This window comes from Penaeus vannamei, chromosome 4 (assembly GCF_042767895.1).
Source record: "Penaeus vannamei isolate JL-2024 chromosome 4, ASM4276789v1, whole genome shotgun sequence".
NCBI lineage: Eukaryota > Metazoa > Arthropoda > Malacostraca > Decapoda > Penaeidae > Penaeus > Penaeus vannamei.
Genome location: NC_091552.1, coordinates 6,849,951 through 6,871,308, shown reverse-complemented (window position 1 = coordinate 6,871,308; position 21,358 = coordinate 6,849,951). Strand labels below are relative to the sequence as shown.

The 21,358-nt window shown below is 51.9% G+C and overlaps 1 protein-coding gene across 6 annotated transcripts in view; it reads right to left on the bottom strand.

Annotated features, from left to right (window-relative positions):
• LOC138861458 (uncharacterized) overlaps positions 1-21,358 on the bottom strand; it is a 167,250-nt gene that overhangs the window by 31,258 nt on the left and 114,634 nt on the right. The gene's annotated exons all lie outside the window — the stretch shown is intronic.

Sequence of the window (21,358 nt, the reverse complement as noted above, 5' to 3'; positions counted from 1 at the left end):
CCCCCCTCCTTCCCTCTCTTCCCCCCTCCCTCCCTCTTTCCCTCTCTTAGCCCTCCATCACCGTCGCCGCAAACGCCGCCAGCAATATAATTTACCCTCCTATTCCCTTCTCGCCTCCTCTTCGTTCTCTCCGTCTCCCGTTCGTTCCAGTCGCCTTCCCTCCTTCCTCTTCCCCCTCGTTTTCCCTTCGCCTGCTTCTTCACCCACACCCTGCAAACTTCAGGGGAAAAAAAAAATCTCACCCTTTCCTTTATTCCGCCCTTCTGCTCATCCTATCCATCCCCCCCCCTCCCCCGACCCCCTATCCCCAGGCCCTGAACCTCTGCCATCGTTCAATATCTTCCTATCCCCGAGGCCCTTGCGATAGCCCTTCGCGTCTCCTCCCTCGGCGTTCCAGCAACCCTTCCTCGCTCTCTGGAAGCCCACCCTGAAGCCCACGCCCGCCTGGAAGCCCACCCTGAAGCCCGCCCTCAGCGCACCCCGAACCGAGAGCCGCCCCCGCTTCCCCCCCGCCCAGAGAAACGAGCCCATTAACCAGCCCACGCCCGCCTGTGGTCCTCTTCCCCACGCCCGATATTGTTCTTCCCGAAAGCCCAATGGATTTTCCCTTTGGCTGGCACCGACGCCATGAATCCCGCGGTCTTTCGCCGTAATGAAGCGCTCTGCCCGTCCGTCACTCCGTCTGTCCGCGCCAACAAAGGGATCTCTAGACCTCTGGGCGTTCACGTGGCGCTTCCGAGTCATGCTAAGAAAACTTTGCCTCTGAGAAATGGCTCTGTCAAAACATCTTACGATGACTAATGCTGGTGTCCCTCAGATGAAAGGAGGGGCAGAGGAAGATGGAGGAGGAGGAGTGGAAGAAGAAGAAGAAGAAGAAGAAGCAAGAGGAGGAGAGGGAGCGGAGGAGTGGAGGGAGGAAGGAAGAGGAGGAAGATGTTGAAGGAGAGGGGAAAGGGTATGAAATGGAAAATGAGAAGAAAGAGAAGGAAAAGAAGGAAAATTTTCGAGGGAAAGGAGTGGCAGGGGGTGGGGGGGGGGAAGGGGCCGCGCCCCTGCTAGATTCACGTGACTTGCCGTGCCTCTTTGTCCCAGACTTTTACTGGATCAATTAGTTTCTGGGGAGAACGTGCCAGGTAGTGGCACACTTATATTTCCGCAGTGCCACCCTCCCTGCCCCCACAGCGAGCACGTCCTCGCCTCACTCAGACGGCACGCGCAGCAGGGGCGAGAATGAAGGGGAAAACGTCAGCCAAACACAAACAAAAACCCGTACTTGCGTGTGTGCGCCCGTTTGTCTGTCTGTTCGTGGGCGTCTGAGTGTACGTGTCTGCGCGCCAGCCTCTGCCACCCGCCCATTAGGTAACACAGTTATGGCATGATCAGGGCCCCGGAATGTGCGGGCGGCGGCGGCGGCAGCGGCGGCTCCACACGGATCGCTGGTCCGCACGCCCATTGGCAAAGGTTTCTGCCGGTTTACTAAAGCGAGGAATGTGGAGTCGCTGCTCTCCGGGAAGTCGTGCCTGCCGTGACGCCCCTTCCGCCCCTTCATTATCATCTCTCTCTCTCTTCCTCTTTTCGTATTCACACCTCGTCGTTACGTTTCAGTCCTCCGTCCTGTCCCTCGTGCACGTCCTCTCATCCTTGCTCCGCTTCGCCTTCCTCCGCCGCTGCCTCGGAGGCTCATCCTGCACATGTGGACTCGGCCGCCTCGCCTCCGGTCTGCTCTCGCACTTTACAGCTGTCCTGCCGTCACTTCGCCCGCGCAACGTTCACAGACTTTCCCCTTTTCGTAAGTCACTTCATTTCCGTCGCGTCAGCCACTTCAAGATTCATTTTTAAAGGTTTTCCTGCAGATTAAAGAAAGCTCAGAGGCGAGAGTGGTCCCCGGGTCCCGCGCCGCCGTGTGTGCAGCGCAGTGCTTGAACACCTGGCACCTCGGCGAAGGAGGTGCGTGAGGAACAAGGCTCCTCCTCGAGCACATGACCGCGGCAGACGCACGGGCGGCCAGGGCAGATGGGCATGCACTTTGGTCACGTGACAGAGGCACCAGGCGGACGGGCAGGAGGCTCTGAGTCAGCATTCTGGCCCGGTTGTCAGCCTTCCTGTCAGCTCGGAGGTCTGCACGTGTGTAGGTCTGAGTCTGACGTCCCGAAATCAGGGGGCGAGCGTTCACACGTGTCAACGGAAAGAAGGGGGGGTGGGTGAACGCAGCGGCGCCCCTCCCTCTCTGTGCCGTGCGGTGGGTTCGGGCGTGTGGGCTGGGTGGGCGGGGCTCCCTGTAACACCTTGCTAAAGTATGCCGTCGGCAAATCATCACTAATTGCCCCTGAAGCCCTCGGCCGGGAGCCTCCCCCGTCCGCGGTCCCATTGTTCCCAGCAGACGCACCATGCCTAACCACCACCTAACACTTCCGCCATAGATTCACACAACTGCAATTTTTCGAGCACGCCAAAAATAATGACACTATTAAGAGAAAAAAACAGACATATGAATATTTTGACGGATATTATTCACCGTGGCAATCATGTCATCACCATGACGTCTGCACACCATAATTGCACCAGAGACTCCACTAGCCACCATTTCCTTCACGAGCCAGTGCCTTCCCTAGAGGTCAATCACCATCACAGAAGCTTGCACTATCACCAACCCCCCCTTTCCATGCCACTACTATCACCACCGCATCGTCCACTATCATCTACACCACCGCCAGCGTACGACGTCACGGCTCTCCGGCAGCGAACATTTGGGCGAGATGCTGCCAAACGTACGACGAAACAAGATCCCCTCTCGTCTGTTTTTCCGTCTAGAGGTTGTGGTGCTCGCTCTAACCATTCAAAAAAAAAGTGCAAAGTGGAGGGAAGAAAGTAGCTGCACGTCACTTGAGCGAGGGTAATAATTAGCAAATGCATAATGGCACCATTGCTGTTCGCACGGGAGAAGGGAGGGCTAACTCAAATAAGAATAAATGTGGGAAGTACACCGAGCTCAGAGGAAGGCATACGAACTAACAATGCAATGTGCAGCGGATGTAGCGAAAGAAAACACTGGCTGACGGAAGGATCGGTAATTCCCCGTCCATGATGGAGTGTTCTGACGCAAATTATTCCATTGGAAGACTTAATGCCAGGAGCGTAATCAGCAGGTACTCAACGCACCTGAGCAAGACTCCTCTAACTTTTACACAGCACTTCTGAAATCTCCAGACTCGCCTCGCGGAAGCCAGCAAGGAGAACAAAGGAAGAACTAACACAGCAGAAAAAAAAGTCAGAAGAGTAAAAAAAGAAGAAGAAAAAGAAGCAAAATCAACGCCAAGATCACAAGGTGTACCTTAATGACAGTCCCATGACGGCGGTAGGAGCCCCACCTGTGGCCGAACCAAAGCAACAAGTACTGTAATGTTTACGGTCCAGGGGGAAGGGGAGAGGGGGACACATGACGCTGGGGGGGGGGGGGGGGCTCAGTCGAAGGGGAGACGAGGGGGGCAAGTAGATTACGGGGGAGGAGGGGGAGGGGGAGGAGGACGGGGGGAGAGAGAGAGAGGAGATACCCTGAAGGCTTAGCCTCGAGCAAAGTAGCGTCAGACATATGGATAAAAAAAGGGGGGGGAATACAGATAACCGAAGACAACAACAAGATAAAACGATAAAGAGGACGGGGAAAGAAAGGAGGAGATGAAGAGGGGAAAAGAGAGAGCAGAAAGAGTCGAGAGAAACTCACAAGCGATCATCAGGTAAGATGGAAGGGGACACAGAGAGTGGAATGAAAAAGAGGGGAGATTAAGAGTCAAGAAAAGAGGATCAAGAGAGGGGAAAGGAGGAGGAAAGGGGACCAGAGAGGCCGAGAACAGGATGATTCTTACATGTGTGAGCGAACGCGAACGACGGATAAAGAGAGATAGAGAGCGAAAGACGGGAAAAAAGAGAAAACGATAGTGGACGAACAGCAAAACGGGCAAGGAAAATGAAGCCAACAACAATCAGATGAAAAAAAAAGACGAAGATCAGTGCCTCAATAAAAGGAAGGAGAGAGAAAAATCGTAAACAATAACAAGCGTGGAGTGTGAAGTTATTCTGTGTTTCCGCAAATGTTTAAAGTATTTACAAAACCAATTTTACCAATATCGGTTGACCTGACACGACCTCTGGATCATGCAGTATTAACAGAGTCAAGGCTGGTGCTGACTCTGGCGCTCAAGCTTAACAGGAGAGAAGTAGAGAAAGGGAAGGGGAGAGAGAGGGAGAGGGAGAGAGAAAAGAGAAGAGAGAGAGGGTAAGGGAGGGAGGGAGGGAGGGAGGGAGTTAGAGAGAGAGAGAGAGAGAGAAGAGAGAGAGAAGAGAGAGAGAAGAGAGAGAGAAGAGAAGAGGAGAGAGAGAGAGAGAGAGAGAGAGAGAAGAGAAAGAGAGAGAAAAAAGAGAAAAAGAGAGACACAGAACCAGACAGAAGAGACAGAAGAGGCAAAGAGAGGAGAGAGAGAGGAGGCCGAGCCCGTGGGCGACCACGAACGACGCAGGACACGCATCCTAGTGCAGGACACAAGACACACTCAAGTGCAGGACAGACAGAGGCCAGACAGCGCCACCTAAGTTTAGCGAGTGACGAGCCTCTCGAATCTCATTTATTGATCGGGCCTGGGTCGGTCGGCGCGCCTTGTCACACACACGCTAAGGTGCCTCACTGACTCACAGCCATTCCCCGCAGACACTCACAGACAAACCCCCACCCACCTCGCACATACTCATGGACACCACATGCCCGCACCCCCCTCCCCCCTCTCCCACTAGGTCTACGTCTAGGATCCCACCCCCTCCCCGCCCACCCCTCCAAACGGTGCACATTGCACACTGTACCTTTCTGTACACGTTCTGTACACACATCCTCTTAAAACAAACAAACAAAAAACAGACCACAGGACGCAGGTGAATTCTGAATACACAAATATTAAGCACTAGACCCGGAAAAAATGTATGGAATGCTATAAAACATTAAAAAAAGCTCAAATAAACATAAATGAATTGATTAATTTGATAATTGGAGGGTTATGGATCAGGCAATCCCCTCCTGGAGAAAGAGTTTTCACCGATTTTCGTGAACTCGACACAAATGAACACCCAATCCGTCTGAGCCCCTAAATTAAGAGCAAAAATAACCCTAATTAACCCTAATGAGACCATCCCTATAATGGGGCGCCGGCTAGGTAAACATCCACGAGGTGTAAGCTCTCTCCTGTATTCACGGGGTCAGTCACGGAGACCTCTCGGGCAGCCAAGTGACACGGTGCGCCCTCTGACGGCTCTCAGACCTCCTCAGAAGACACGTGATTATGCCGGCGTCCTCGAGCGCTGTCACGACCAAATGCACTCCACACAAAGGCTCGGGATAATCTGGTTTCGGCGCTGGAATTCGCTGAAAAACATTATTCCGGCGTCATGAGGTTCGCGTCACCATCGCGCTTGGCATCAAAGGCTGGTGTACACACAAATGCCAAAAGGAAGCAAGAGGTGCGTGTCAGGCCTCAACAATGGTACCATAATTCAGTGGCTCTTATTAATATAGCCGAGGTAATGGGCACGCACGCACGCACACACTCACACACACACACGCAAACACACACACACACAAACACACACAGAGCAAGCTTTGATGCGGTATTTTTTATTAGTCCAGTAGACCAGGCAGCAGCAGACTGGCACCTACATGACTCTTTGGGCACATAATGACAACATGGTCTGTTTCTGAGCACAGACGAAGCACACGGCAGAATATCTAATTCATAATGCAGTAATGCTGAGAGCTCGAGGGATAATGGCAGCATAGATGCCTGCGTAGCTTATGGAATGACATGGGTAAGCCTCCTGTCATTGCCGAGTGCTCGCGGCGTCCGGAGAGCGCCAGCATAGGTCACACCTCGACTCAGGTCAAGTTCTAGCAAAGGTCAAAAGACGAGTATGAATCCAATATCTCAATGCAATCGGAACCTTCGAACCCGCTTCAGGGTGCGATCAAAGGCGCCGATAAAACATTTTTCATATTTCCAATCGCACACAAAGACATTCCAAATGAGCCGCCACTTGAAGTGTCATTACCCGGCGTGGCAGACGGGCAGGTGCCACGCCGGGAATGCCACAAAGAGGCCGGCTGTGTGGGCGCGGCGGCAGCGAGGCGTGAGGGCAGCGGCTGAGGCCAGAGCTCGGGTCATGCAGCAGCATGATGAAGGCGTGAAGAGGCGAACCCCGTGGTGGCGGTGTGGCGGTGTGGCGGACGGACCAGACAGTCTCACAGGTGCAGGGTCCTCCCTGCTGCAGACATTCAAGCAGAACTTACAGGCTGGCTGGCTGGCCGCCCGCCTCCGTCTCCCACACGCCGACCTTTAAATCCAGACAAAACCCCTCCTTTTCCTTTCTTCCTCCTTCTTCTTCCTCTACGCTTCCTCCACCTCTTCCCTCTTCCCTTTCTGATCACTCTCGCCATGCTTGCCGCCCTGCATCCCCGCCTTCCTTTGTCTGATCCCGCATCCGCTCTCCTTGCATGATGCTCCACGACAAGCTGCAACACAGGGCTGCGCACGCCAAGGATAAGGATACCCGGTGCAGACTGGATCCGGCGGGCGAGGGGGGCGCCCGCCCAGCGAAATAAGTCATGACACGGGAGGGGCGTGCGACACACGACACCGGAATACACGGCCTGACACGGACCGAGGATCTGCGACGATGGCGGAGGAAGAGAAAGCATGAATAGAAGAGAGGGAACACTGAAAACAGAAAAAAAACACGAGAGGCTAAAAGAGAGAGCACACGTGATCACTGAATGAACATCAAATGCCACACAAGTTGACGATAAAACTTCCAAAAGCCGATGAAATGAATGAAGGCTTAGCGCACACGCGCACCAGTAGGAAGAGAGACCAAGAGACAAAGAAATAACAGACGAAGAGCCTAGAAGGGAGAGGAAGGGAGGTGCCAATGCGACACAGAGGTCAAACAAATAACGCAGAGCAAATAGAACGAACAAGGAAGTAGGAGAAAGGGAAGGGAAAGCAAGGGATTACAAAACGGAGGGAGAGGGGAGAGGAGAGAGGGGCGGGGATAAGGACAGGGGCGTGGAAACTCTCGTGTAGGAGTCACGGCGAACTCTGGCCGAGGTTTCGCGAGATCCGGCGAGATCCAGCAAGAGAGAGAGAGAGAGAGAGGGGGGGAGGAAGAGAGAGAGAGAGAGAGAGAGAGAGAGTCAAGCCAGGATGCGGGGCGGTGGCGAGGCAGTCTCAAATATAAGGAAATACGCTTAAAATCACGAGAAACAGCAAAGGGAGAAGAAGAAAAAACACGAAAAATAACAAAAAGAAGAAAGATTACCAGACACAAAAGAGACGATACCTACAAGAAAAAAATATATATAAAAAAACAACAGAAAAAAGAAAACACTTAACACCAAATAAGAGACAAAACGACCCACACAAAAAGAAGCAAATACGCAAACCAAACAAAAACAGCCTATCGAGACGAAAACGAGAGAAAGAGGCACCCGACGAAGAGGAGCAGAAGCAACGTGGAAAAGAACCGAGAAAGCAGGATGGAAAGACCCAGGCGACGGGAGAACCGGGAGGCTTAGTCAGGTGCAGGAAGCTCCAGGCAGTTGAGTGGGTGCCGTCATGCGCGCCAGGTAACAATAAGTCACGTACGTAAGTGTCCGTGGCATGCACACTGGGCTCGGAGGGTGCACACTGAGGCAGGAGGACAAGGCACGCGAGGGATTCTAAGGGGGAGGCAGAGGCTTTGGCGAGGAAGGGTGAGGGGGCCCAGAGGACACACCCTCAGGAAGTGTGCTTAGACGAGAATCAAGGGCAAAGGGTAGACAAAGGGCTCGCTGGACACGGCACACGATCTGGACGCGTGGAATACCCGCTGAAAATCCTGCGTGGAGATTGTCAAAAAGGATTTCTTCCATCCTCTTACCGACGGAGCGAAGTGTAGCTCCGAAAATCTATTCGAAAATGATGCTGTGCACTTCATGGAGGCTTCTTGCGCAGGAAAAGAACGAAAGGAAGATCACGTGAAGCATCAGTGAACTGTTCCTTATCTTAATCATTACCAATGCTCTTATGTGTGTGTGTGTGTGTGTGTGTGTGTGTGTGTGTGTGTGTGTGTGTGTGTGTGTGTGTGTGTGTGTGTGTGTGTGTGTGTGTGTGTGTGTGTTATGATTCAAACAGACACAATAGCTCCTGTGCCCGAGACAAGCACTGAAAGACACAGGGCTACAACCAATCTCAAAGGCTCCGTCTTCAAGTGGCAAAAGTCAATCTCGACAAAATGTGCAATACCAGTCATCCTTTAATAAAAAATGAAACCAGGACACCTTAGGGAAACATCCTGAGAACGGACGAGCCCTCGCAAGTGGAGAGCGATGGGAGAAGTACACTTGGAGAGCGATAGGAGAAGAACACTCGCTTCTAAGACGTCTGGCGGAGAAAAAACTGGAGACGTGCCCCAACCTTGGAAGGAAACCACCGGAAAGAGGATGGAGGGAAGGATAAGGAAGGAATAAAAATTGAGAATGAGAAAGAGAGAGGGAGAGAACAGAGGGAGGGAGGGCGAGGGAGAGGGGGGAGATAAAGACAGACAGACAGACAGACAGACAGACAGACAGACAGACAGACAGAGAGGGAGAGAGAGAGAGAGAGAGAGAGAGAGAGAGAGAGAGAGAGAGAGAGAGAGAGAGAGAGAGAGAGAGAGAGAGAGAGAGAGAGAGAGAGAGAGAGAGAGAGGCAGGCAAAGGGCAAAAGAGAGAAGGGGAGAGGAGGAGGAAGAGAGGACTGAGAGAGAGAGAGAGAGAGAGAGAGAGAGAGCGTACCCTATGCCAGCCGTAGGTCGGGAGGCGGGGAGAACTAGCACCCTAGGACCAGAAAAGAGTCCCCGTCAGCGCCTACAGGAAGGTCCTGTCGAAGCGTCATTTTCCCCCCGAGTTCGAAGCTGACAGAAGACCAAATTCACTTCGAAACACTTCTTTCCGGCGACCGAGAAGTTGGCGTTGTTTTACGGCAGAGTTTCGCAGCCAATCAGCAGAGGGAGGAAGAGCGAGGCTGGCAGACAGACACACATCCCTGTGACGTCATCCCTAGCCTGTCTGCAGTCCCCCTCCCTCCCCCACCGACCGCCGTCCACCCCCACCCAAGGCTAGCAGTCCCCGCCAGACACACGGGAAGGTTGCTAAGCTGGCGGTACGGAGGTCGACCGCCCGCGCCGCTCCACCACCTCGACGCCATCTCCAGCAGGCCGCCACGATCGCCAACACGCCACACCGGCTCCCGTGCGACATGCTCCTACACTGTACTGCCTCGTCCTACACTACACAGCCTCCCAGCACTATCCCACACCCTACCATACACCCTACCCGCACCCACACCGCACCTGACTACACCACTCTACCGACGGTCACTAATCCCAAGGTAAAAATCAATCAGTGCAGTTGAGACGGAGTACAGCGAAATGTCCTTCCTCTTCTTTGTTGGTGGAATCCCATCGCGACGGAAAGGAGACAAAGAAGAAAGGTGGAAAGAGTAAACAACACCTGGAATAATATTCGCGGAGAGCAACCGTCAAAACAAAGGGGAAAAAAGTGTACAAACTTTTTATCTACATACACTAAAATCATAAAACACCTCCGACCAAACACGTCACAGAAAACATGCCACCTCTCTTTTTTTATTCTATTTCGAAGCAAATAAAATAAACACGCGTGGATATCCCACTCCGGCCGACGGCAATATTCAAACTTTTTAATAAATACATAAAAAAACTAACAAAAAAAATGTAGGTCACTGGCCGGGGAATGAATTTATGAATGAAAACTGATACACTTTCCGAAGAGCTTGGGATAAATCCCGTTTGTGATAAATAGTGCAGGTTCAGGTAGGTGATTCGCTGTTTTCCCTCTCGCCGTGAGAAAATTGCGAAATATGACAAAATAAGTGTAGAAAAGTGAGATCACCTTCGCGGGTCGGCGCTGGCAGGTTCGGAGGCGCGGGGACAAAGAGGAGCCCGAGCCCGTTGCCGCGTCGCCCTTGCTCCGCGCCTTTCCTTCGCCACCGCCGGCGACGGCGCTGCGGGGCCGCCCCCATTTGGCGGTAGCCGTGACCTTTATCGGTGCAACTACCAAGGCCCTTGTCCCCAGCAGTCACGGCCTTCCTGATTCTGGTCCACTAAGGGTATGTGGCACGGCGTCATCGTACACTTGGCACGCGACGAAGGCTCTCTCCATATTGATTTGGTAAGAAAGTGCCAACGCTCGCCGGCGAAACCACCTAAAGCCCTCTAGAAAACATATGAATACCGGGCTTACGTTATAAATAGTGTGGCAAAGGATAGGGACAAAAAGTTTTATTAAAAGTGAAGCCACGCCCATCCCGGTCCCCGTCAGCCCCAACAAGCCCACGCTCGCAGACGCCCGCGGCCCTCAAGACGTGGCATTCAGCAACCTTATTACATGTGGATTATCAATATGGAGAAAAATCTGCAGACGAATTTCGTATCACTTTCTAGGGATCTTTCATTGATTGCGAGAGTACGTGGCGCTGTGCCAGTCTCCCCCGCGAGCCACAACCTCAGTCTCGCCCGCGGAAACCTTTAAGGCAAGCGCCGCACTGCTCACTCTGTGCTGCTGCTGCTGCTGCTGCTGCTGGTTCGCACTTGCCAAGATTAACGTTGATTTAATGCTCACGTGTAACATGTGACTAACATGACAACGTATCGGTAAGCCGAGCGTCTTGGTGCAATTATCAAAATGGTTTCTCCCGGAAGACGTTCCTAATCTTGAAACACCTAAAAGTTGAGACATGCCAATTTCGCAACACTGGCACTTATGCGTCTCCACTTCACGCGAAAGAATATAATAAGGTCAAACAGCCAATAGCAAGAGAGGCCGATTTTCAAACTGACTTTGAAAACGCAAACTCGATCAGACTGTTCTGAAGTCATGAAATTACCGAGAGGGAGAACATGCTAATTCACTGAAGTCTACAAACATCCACCCAAGTCGGTTATTTGCATGCAGATAAACGCACGGAAATAATCAGTTGGAATCTGAAATCCATAAAAGAAAAGAAACAAGGGAACATTACTTGGAACAAACCCCATAGGCTTACACACGCATAAGCCATCAGGTTCGCATCAGTCCCTCTCACACAGAAGGTAGTGAAGCCAGCCTCTCTCAACAGACGGGCCAAAGAGTGATAGACGGAGTGCAAGGAGATTCGCAGCGTTCTCATACGTTAACGGAGGGCTGTAAGTAGTTACTGGCAGACGTCCGATGGGCAACAGACTGTTCATTAGCACAGCAACGTACCCGCCAGCTGATAAAGGAGAGTCAAAGGAGTCTTGCTGTATCTTAAAGAGGGGGATGGTACGCGTCAGAGTCCGCTCACGAAAATCTGCCGTGTTTCTTTTTTTTGTCTGCCGTAAAAGCGAATCTACAACATTTATCAACATATATCGCAAGTGTACGGGCGGACTCCATCCCCGACCCGTGTATGCGTCCCGCATCCCGTGAGGCACCGGCGCGCACGTGTAAAATGTGGGACTCATCAAGAAAAACAATAAATCTGGCAGCCATTTTGCATGCGCGATCCCTCTCGTAACTGTGAATGGCCCTCAGCATTACGTCATCGTTAATTGATCACGTGACGCAACACCCGGGAGGTGCAGGGGGGTGGGGGTGAGATCGGGAGACGGGGCGAGCACAGAAAAAGATAGGGAGAGGAAAAACAAACGTTAAAGAAGCATAGTTTCAGAATGGAAGGAGAGCGAAGGAGCGGCAACGAGGAGGAGAGTTTGGCACAGTCAGAAGAGATGCAACGTGCTCGGATCCACGGAGAAAAATGAATCAAAAGAGAGGAGGCAAGATATAAAAGAGAGTCAGAGGCTGCACAGATCACGAACTCAATGGAGCTGCGTGGCTTTGTACCCGACTCGATTCCCTCTCCGTTTTCGAGAACTTTAAGACGGAGCTTCCTTTGACCAAACGATAAGCACCAAAATTGTTAGCCTCCATTACCTAACATCCTATACAGGATTACCATCAAACATTCAGATTCAAAATACTCTTGAAACATCGTTCTACGCCAAAACAAACATTCCTGCTGATCAATACACATAAAAGATACAACATAAAACGCAAAAACACACAAACAAACACAGATATCTCCCAGCTGCCAACTACACAACGACCTTTCGACAGGCATTCCAGCAGCCCCCGAGACCAATGCTAGACGTATCAGGGAACTTCGGGTGCCATACGTCTTTCTTGCCCCGGCCGACGTCTTCCACAATCACGGGTCACTGTCCTTGTACTTCTTTGCTGTATCTGAACCTCGTGACCTCTCCCCCCGCCGTCCCAGTCACGGGAGGGACAACAGAGAAATCATTGAGGAGGAAGTCAGAAATTTGTGAACCTCCATTTCGTCTTTTTCGTCTTCTATCGGTGCAAGCCTCGCATACCACGTGCCCCTCCCCCTCGCCCCGCCCCCCCCCCTCGAATTACATAAAACGTAGCAAAACAAACTTACAAAGCCTAATGAATGGATTGCATAAAGCGCTGACTCAGAGGCTAAGGCCTGACCAGGTGTTCTTGTGCCAGCTGTTATGTTGGTCACATTGTGAGCTCTTCCAGCCGCCCATTGTATGCAAATGTCACACCCGTAACTAAGTCTTCATCTAAAGCACCTAAAGGGTTCCTGGTGTAAACAAGTCAACAATATCGCCATCGATATCAGCCAATCAGAGGAGCCCCTCTGGTCGCGTATTCTGCCTACTGGCTCGGCCTATTTGCGGGGGCGGAGTTTTGCGACGCTGTCTCCACTTTCGCGAAACCTCGTTTTAATAGCACCGTCAGCCATTATGCGAATGACGTACGAAATATTTCAGTTCATAACTTATAAGCATCATAAAACTGATCTAGAAACGATTTCTACATATATATGTGAGTATAATTTGTTAGTAAATACAACAAACTTCTGTTCCGTAGGCCTACGCGCGCAAGCAGAGAAAGCACTCCCGGCTTGTGATTGGCTGACACTCGTGTACCTGACTCATGCTGATTCGGGACTGGGCGGGAATTGGCCGACTGGATAATTCCGCTCCATCCTCCCGACAGCCAAGGACAGCGTGGGGCACCGAGGGCGAAAGGCCACCGCGTCCGAAATCCAGAACAACGAATAGGCCTACACTGCAACGCGAATGAATCCTCGTTTACCGGCCGTCGCTTCGCCCACGCCTCCGAACCCCCACACTCTCCCCGTGATCGAGCGGCGTCGGGCGTGTTTCGGCACGTATGGCCGCGGCGCCTCTCGGTCTGTCTCCTTCTGGCACTCGGCTCATCACGTATTCAGGGCACTTGCACAGCCCCGTCGGATATACGGGTCACGTTAACAATCAGATCCCCGAAACCTTGAGACACGGCGCGGAGAAGAGCTGGGGATGTAGCGCGCCGAGATAAGGATCGTCTGCCAACCTCGCACTTAATTGCCGTCTCGTTTCTATCCGCAGCCGCTATCCTTTGCGTTGGCTTTGGATTCGGTGATCGCACATAGATGGAGACATGCACACACGCGCTCATGCACTCATCTACACTCACACAAACAAACACACACACACAGTATCTCTATCAATCAATCAATCTATCACTCTATCTACCTACCTACCTACCTACCTATCTATCTATCTATCTATCTACCTATCTACCTACCTACCTATCTATCTACCTATCTACCTACCTACCTATCTACCTACCTACCTACCTACCTACCTACCTATCTACCTACCTATCTATCTATCTCTCTATCTATCTATATATATAATTTCCTTAATCTGTCCGTGTCTCTGCCTGCGTTTCGCCACGGGGTCGTTACACACGCGATATCAATTTCTTCTCCAGCTCAAAGTTCGATCCTTCATGTCCTATTATGAAATATGCAAAAGTCAGCCGCACGAGTCCCCGTCTCTGTCTGCCGTGCCTTTTTCTCTCTCTTCGTATGCCCCCTCTCTTTCTCTGGCTCTGTCTGTGTCCCTTTCCCTGTCTGCCTGTCTGTCTGTCCCTCTTCCCTGCTCTCTCTCTCTCTCTCTCCATGTCTTTTCTTCTATTCCACTCCTTACCTTCCCATACGTAATGTTTTTGTTTCTCTTTTACTCATACTCATCTGGTCTTCACCTCTTTCGCTTCCCACCAATTTATCCATTAAATAAATCCCAGAAATTCTCGCGATGTACTCAATTACTATTTATCTTCATCTCTTTATCATCCCCCTCCTCCTCCTCCTCCTCCTCCTCCTCCAGTCGCCTCCTTCCCTCCGTTCCTCGTCTCTCGTACGCACTTTGATCTTCTCTCGTCTCTCTCTCTCTCCCTCTCTCTCCTCTTTCTCCCCCTCCCCCACCCACCCTTCCCCCCTCTCCAACCTCCCTCCTTCCTTCCCTCCCTCCCTCTCGTACAAAGATTTTTTCCCTCCCTTGCGCTCTCTCTCTCTCTCTCTCTCCCTAGGCTTTCGTCTTTATCACACGTGTATTGATTTTTCCCCCTCATCTCTTGTCGTCGTCCCTTCGCCGTTTTATGGATCCACTCGTACACATGGAGGTCGTCCGTACACAAAGGTCTACAGCGGAACGACCCCCCCTCCCCCCCGCTCCTCGATGGTTGCGGTTACTAACTACCGCGTTTCTGCAATCGATTTCTATCATCTATGCACATAAATAAATGGAAAAAAGGGGTACGACTTGGAGAGTTCCGGTTCCTGGGTGGGTGGGTGGTAGGGGGGGGGGGGGGGGGGGGGGGGGGAGGGAGGGTACAGGTACGGACGGGATTGGGGACGGAGGAGGAGGAGGAGGAGGGGGAGGAGGAAGAGGAACGGATGGGGAAAGGGAGGAGGAGGAGGAGGAGGAGGAGGAGGAGGAGGAGGATCGGGTGGGGAAAGGGAGGAGGAGGAGAAGGAAGGGGTGCGGTGGGGGGCCGGGTGGAAGGGGGTGGGTGTGGGGGAGGGGGGAGTACTACACGCACGGAGGATCACATACAAAAAGGTGAACGAATGTGTGCGTGTGTGTGCTTCTATAAGGTCTACATGTAAGGCGTCACGAGCGTTTATGCTAAAAATGAAGGATAAATTGTGAATAGAAGGGTACGGTTCCCCTTCTATTAATAACGACAAAGACTCTTTCGCTGGAGGTTATTACCATAATGATGATTATGATTGTGGCGACGATGATGATGCCGTTTCATTGTACAATAGGCCTAGCCCGAGTCCACACCGCTCTCATAGGCCTTTTGACTATCGCGCTTAAAAGTATCAATTCCCACAGTGAATCATAGCAGTGGAAATAAATAAGCATTCAAGTAAATAAAAGCGAGAATGAAAGGAAGAAAGAAAGAAAAAAAAAACGAAAGAAAAAAAGTCTCTTTTATAAACCACATAAGCGCTACTGCCTACCAAGTAAAAGCTTAAAGCTGAAGAAAGAGAGAAAAAGAGAGAGAAAAAAAGTGTGTATATATATCACCAAAAAATCTGCGGAAGACTGACAAAAAAATCGAGCCAACTCACCGTACGGTATACATGGCCAGAACGGGCCGTTTTTACCACAATGTTTCGGCCGTTCCCTCAGAATTTCGATCCCTATTGTTCCGTTTCATAAATGACAATAAACGCCATCCGAAGCAAACCTGCGCGAATGTCTCTGGGGTTTAGTCACCACCGCCATCAAAGGGTTAACTGAAATATTTTGGAGAGGAAGACGGATAGAAAAAAAAAAAGAAGCATCAGCATGTAGCTAACCCTCCCAGACCCGCCCGCACGCCCACGGATTTCAGAGGCAACGACCCTACTCGACTCGCGGGCGGGCGGGCGGATTGAGGGGGGAAAAAATCCAACCTTTGAAACAAACTCAGATGACAATTTGACTCTCTCCCGCCCACCATTCGCCCCCCCCCACCCCTTTCCATCCACCTCCCCCCCCCCCTACTCACGTTTTGAGGCGCCACCCTTCCATGTAGTGTACATCGTCCAGCACTTAGGGTGAAGAGCACACTCAAAGCCCGGCTCCGTCTACCCTTTCGACGGGTAATTTCCCGGTAGTACGAGCGAGCGCTGCCAGTCGCCCTCATCACTAATTCACCCGTGCTAATCATTCGGCATGAGGAAGGAAAACAAACTCCTCACTCCTCACAATTCCCCAATACGAGGAAATGAGGATCCCCCCCCATCCTCACACACACACACACACACACACACACACACTCGTCTATTATTTCTGCAACTTGATATATTCATGAAGCAAGGCATGCTGGTGATCGAAGACTTGGATTACATTTTCCAATTCTGATAAACCTCACCTCTTCCTCCTTTCCCTGTCTGTCCGTCTCCTCTCTCCCTCTCTTTTACTCCCTCTCTCTCCTCTCCCTCTTTTTTCTTTCTCTCTCTCTCTCTCTCTATTCCCTCTTTTTTCTTCTCTCTCTCTCTCCTCTCCCTCTTATTTACTCTCTTTCTCTCCTCTACCTCTTTTTTCTTCTCTCTCTCTCCTATCACGCTTCCTCCACTTCCTCATTATCCGCCATACATCCTCTTACCTCAAACCATCGCCCCGCCCTTCCTCCGTCCGCCCTATCAGTGCCATACATCTCCCCCTTTATCCCTCACACCTCACTTCCCCTTTACTTTATGTAGTCCACATCGGCAGCGCCAGTGGGAGTCTATGAATGTCCCGCCACACATCTGTTTTTATAGGCCCACACTGACCACTCCCACGTCCCAGCGCGTTCTGGCCCCTCCCCCCTCCCCCTCCCCCTTCCCCCACCACGTGTATCTATGGGTGCTTTTATTTTTTATTTCTATTTTTTTCTAAACGTCTTATTTGATTCTCTTTTCTTTTCTTTCTTTCTTCTGGGTGCATGGGAGTTGCCAAAAGGAGGAGCTGACTTGGGAGATGTTCGTAGGAATGGAAGGGAGGAGGAGGAGGAGGGGGAGAAGAAGCAGGAGGAGGTGGAGGAGGTCGAGGAGGAGGAGGGGGAGAAGGAGGAGGATAAGGAGGAGGAGGAGGTGGTGGGGAAGAGGGTGGAAGAACTATTGAAGGAGAAGGAAGAGAAGAGGAAGAAGGGAGGGAGGGGGGTCAGTGACTAAGCCTAGCGGGTCATTTTTTAACTGATCAACGTCAGTAGGCCTAGCGACGCTCGCCACACCGACTGGGGAGAGGGTAGGCCTACGAAACATCGCTACATGTACCGCGGGCTCGGCCTACCACAACACCGGATACGAAGCGGGAAACAATCACTTCTCGAAGCGCAAGACACATACACGCGCATCTATCAAGCGCAGTCACACACTTCGCGGAGCCCCGAGCGCCCTCCGCCGCCGCCTCCCGGGCCCGCCACCCTCCTTCCCTCCCTCCGCCGCCTCCCGGGCCCGCCTCCCTCCTTCCCTCCCTCCGCCGCTGGCACGTCGCACGCTACCGTTGCCTCAGATAATGACCATTTATCGACATTCTTCGTAACCATGACCAAGCACCTCGGTCGCCTACAGTTGTCGCAGAGTAACACGGTTGACCACAACACCACTCCGAGATACCATCACCCACAACCACTCCCCGGATACCACCACGAACTACTCTTCCTTACGACGGAGCACTATCAGATACTCCTGTTCGGGCCGCCGCGCGAAATCCGATACAAACGGAGAAAGGGGAAAACAAACAAACCAAAACACATTAGGGAGTCTTCATACACCCTTTTACATCCCCGTACTGAGGGGGGAGGGGAGGGGAGGGGAAGGGAGGGAGGGACGGAGAAAGGCAGGGAGGAGAAAAAGAGAAATGCATCTAGGATTTCCTCCCTTCTCCACCATCATCTCCTCTGTCATACAAATATAGTCCACCCTCTCCTCCCTTTCACCAAGTTCCTCACAGACCGTCCGTAATTCCTCGAACCCTAACAGTAGGGAGTGACAAATTTGGCGCACTCAGCCGCCAAGTCCTACACAAAGCACCGACGAACTCTTTGAGTGGAGCATCGGCTAGTGATAAATTGTTTCCTAGAGATGGGAGGCAAAAGAACGGAAGGCAATTTCTACGATCCTTTTCCAGCCGCACAATGATTTAAGGGACAGACACGCGGACAGACAGACAGGCTGGCTGACAGAGAGAGAAAGACACAATGATTTAAGGGACAGACACGCAGACAGACAGACAGACAGACTGGCTGGCTGACAGAGAGAAAGAGAGAGAGAGACAGGGAGGGGGGAGAGAGAGAGAGAGAGAGAGAGAGAGAGAGAGAGAGAGAGAGAGAGAGAGAGAGAGAGAGAAGAGAGAGTGAGTGAGAGTGTGTATGTGTCATTAGTGACGCGTGCGACAAACATAATACTCGGTCAGCCAAGCACAGACAAGGAAAGTAAACATAACACTCCCTCCGGATTTGTCTCGTAAGCCTTTTGCACTATCTATCCTTAATATCGAACACATAAATCCTGTACTTTGTAAGCATACAGGAAAGACGCTATATGCCAACGTCTACTGGAAGAAGGACATATCAACCAAAAAGCTGATACTCTTTCACTAGATTCTCGATGAAACGCTCACCTCCGTAGGCCGTCTGGTCCCGGAAGCGGCTCTCAAAGGGTTGACAAGAGAGAAACCGAAGGGCGGGGAGGGGGCGGAGGGGGGAAGGTGGGGGGTTAGTATTATGACGTAGGAGGGGATTGTAGGGGCCAGCTGAACCCCCCTCCTGCCCCTCCACATGACGCCTCGCAGACTCACATAATGACCATAGGCCTACTTGTTCCGAGTTTATTTGTTACACATACTTAGGCCTTTGTTGCCGCGGGTGGTTTATCTGCGACAGTTCCGCCCGGTTGTCCCCGCCTTTGTTGGGCCTTGTTTTATTCGGGTTACGTGGACTTACATACCCTTACGGCTCATTGATATGCTAATTACCCTCGAGTACCGGTCGGGATTTTCAGTCGAGTCGGGAAGTGCGCCGCGGGTTGCGGTGGCGGCGGGCATTTTCCGGCCCGACGAGAAGGAGAATTCGCCACGAACCCGAACCCGAAGCCTCCCGGTTCGCTGGTTCGCATCCAACCCGTTCGGAGAGGAAGGGGAGAAGTTGTTAATCGAAGGTGAATTAAGATATCGAGGTTCATGCGTGTTGACGGAGCGAGGGAAGGGGAGGAGGAGGAGGAGGGGAGGCAGGGGGAACCTGAGAGCAAGGAGGGTCTAGACGATCAATTATTGTGAGTAGGCCACGTAAATATCCAGAGTCGATTCCTAATTATAGCTTCTAGGGTTTACCGTGCTCTTGTATAATTATACACCATTTGGGCTAATGGCACAGCTATCATCCTATAACGCCGGGTATCTTATCTTGTCCTCAGTACCCCTGGGTCGGGACGCAAGAGCCACCTCCAGGAGCCTCAGACGTGAAGGGCTTGTGTCTCTCTCACGTCTTACTACTGCAAGAACTCTGCCTGTTGTCTATCCTTCATTCACTACTTGCCGGACTAAAAATCCTGGACTAAGATCCTACTTTCCCCCCTCGGTTACCCATCAACTCTCCACAATCCTACAACCTCCCTCGCACCGACCGACACCTCAGCAACTCCAGCATAAACAAACACCACTCTCCGCCAGCATTCACTTCGCCAACACCACGAACAACAGACCAGTTCCCTCCGGCCCCTGAGCGACCGACCAGCGACCGGCCCCGTAAAAGAATGAATGAAGCTATCCCACTACTAACTGTCTGGTCCTCAGCCAGGCATCCCCCGGGCCGCGAGGGAAACCTACTACCAATGGTGGCGACGGGAGAAGGGAGGAGAGGGGGGGAGAGGGAGAGGGAGAGAGAGAGAAGGGGGAATGGATAGGGAGAGAGAGAGTGAGAGGGGGGAGAGGAGGTGGGGGTCCGAGGGGAGAGCGTCGGCGGCCTATGGGAGCATGCACTAGACACGTCTGGCGAGCCTCCCCTCCTCCCTCTCCTCCCCACCCCTATCCCTCTTTCCCGTCGTCCCTCCCTCTGCCCCGTGAGTGAATAATGAAACTTGCCGAGACGACGGAAGGGCGGGAGGGAGAGGGAGAGGGAAGGAAAAGAAGGGAAAAGGAGGAGGCGGAGAGAGAGAGAGAGAGAGAGAGAGAGAGAGAGAGAGAGAGAGAGAGAGAGAGAGAGAGAGAGAGAGAGAGAGAGAGAGAGAGAGAGTGAGTGAGTGAGTGAGTGTAATACATAGATGAAGATTTAGCAACAGCCAGAGACAGAGAGACCACCCGACAGACAGACAGAGAAAGAAAGAAAGAATGAAATCAAGAAAGAGAGGGGGGGAGGGGGTAGGACTAGCAACCTTTCCCCAACCACTCCGCTGTATCGCAGACTCGAGTGTCAATATTCACGTAAGCCTACGAGCCTCACCTCACACATAGGCCTACACGGAGCCCTCTGTAAGGGAGGTCTGGCTGGCTGAACTTAGCAGCGGGGAGGCTTGGAGACGCGGAGGCTTGGAGGCTTCGCACTTGGGGACCTTTCAGCCACATCAGTCACTCCGGGAAACACTCCGGGCCGACGCCGCATGAATAAGAGGCCCGATCTGGAGTAATGAGGGTGAGAGTAAGAGTGACTTGAGTGTGAATAAGTGAGTGGAATAAGTGAGTGCGACCGAGTGTTCGAATTTTGCAATTGTGTGTGTGTGTAGCTGTATGTGTGTGTGTGTGTGTGTGTGTGTGTGTGTGTGTGTGTGTGTGTGTGTGTGTGTGTGTGTGTGTGCGTGTGTGTGTGTGTGTGTGTGTGTGAGAGAGAGAGAGAGAGAGAGAGAGAGAGAGAGAGAGAGAGAGAGAGAGAGAGAGAGAGAGAGAGAGAGAGAGAGAGAGAGATGAAAATGGGTAGATCGATTAATGGATGGATAGATGGATGGATAGAGAGGGAGGGGGGGGGAGGGGGGAAAGAGGGACAAGGGGAAAGAGGGAGGGAGGAGAGAGACAGAGATAGATAGATATAACTATACATATATAAAGAAAGTGAGAGAGAGAGAGAGATGGGAAAGGGGGAGGGGGAGGGGAGGGAGCGAGAGAGAGAGGGAGAGAGGGAAGGAGACAGAGATAAGAGAGCAAACGGGGAGAGGGAGAGGGGGAGAGAGGGAGAGAGATAGAGAGAACTATATATATATATATATATATATATATATATATATATATATATATATATATATATATGCATATATATACAGAGTGAGAGAGAGGGGGGGGAGGGGAGAAAGGAGAGAGAGATAAAGATAGATAGATAGAGATACAAGGGGAGAGTGAGGAGAAAGAGAGAAAGAGAGAGAGAGAGGGAGAGAGAGAGAGAGAGAGAGAGAGAGAG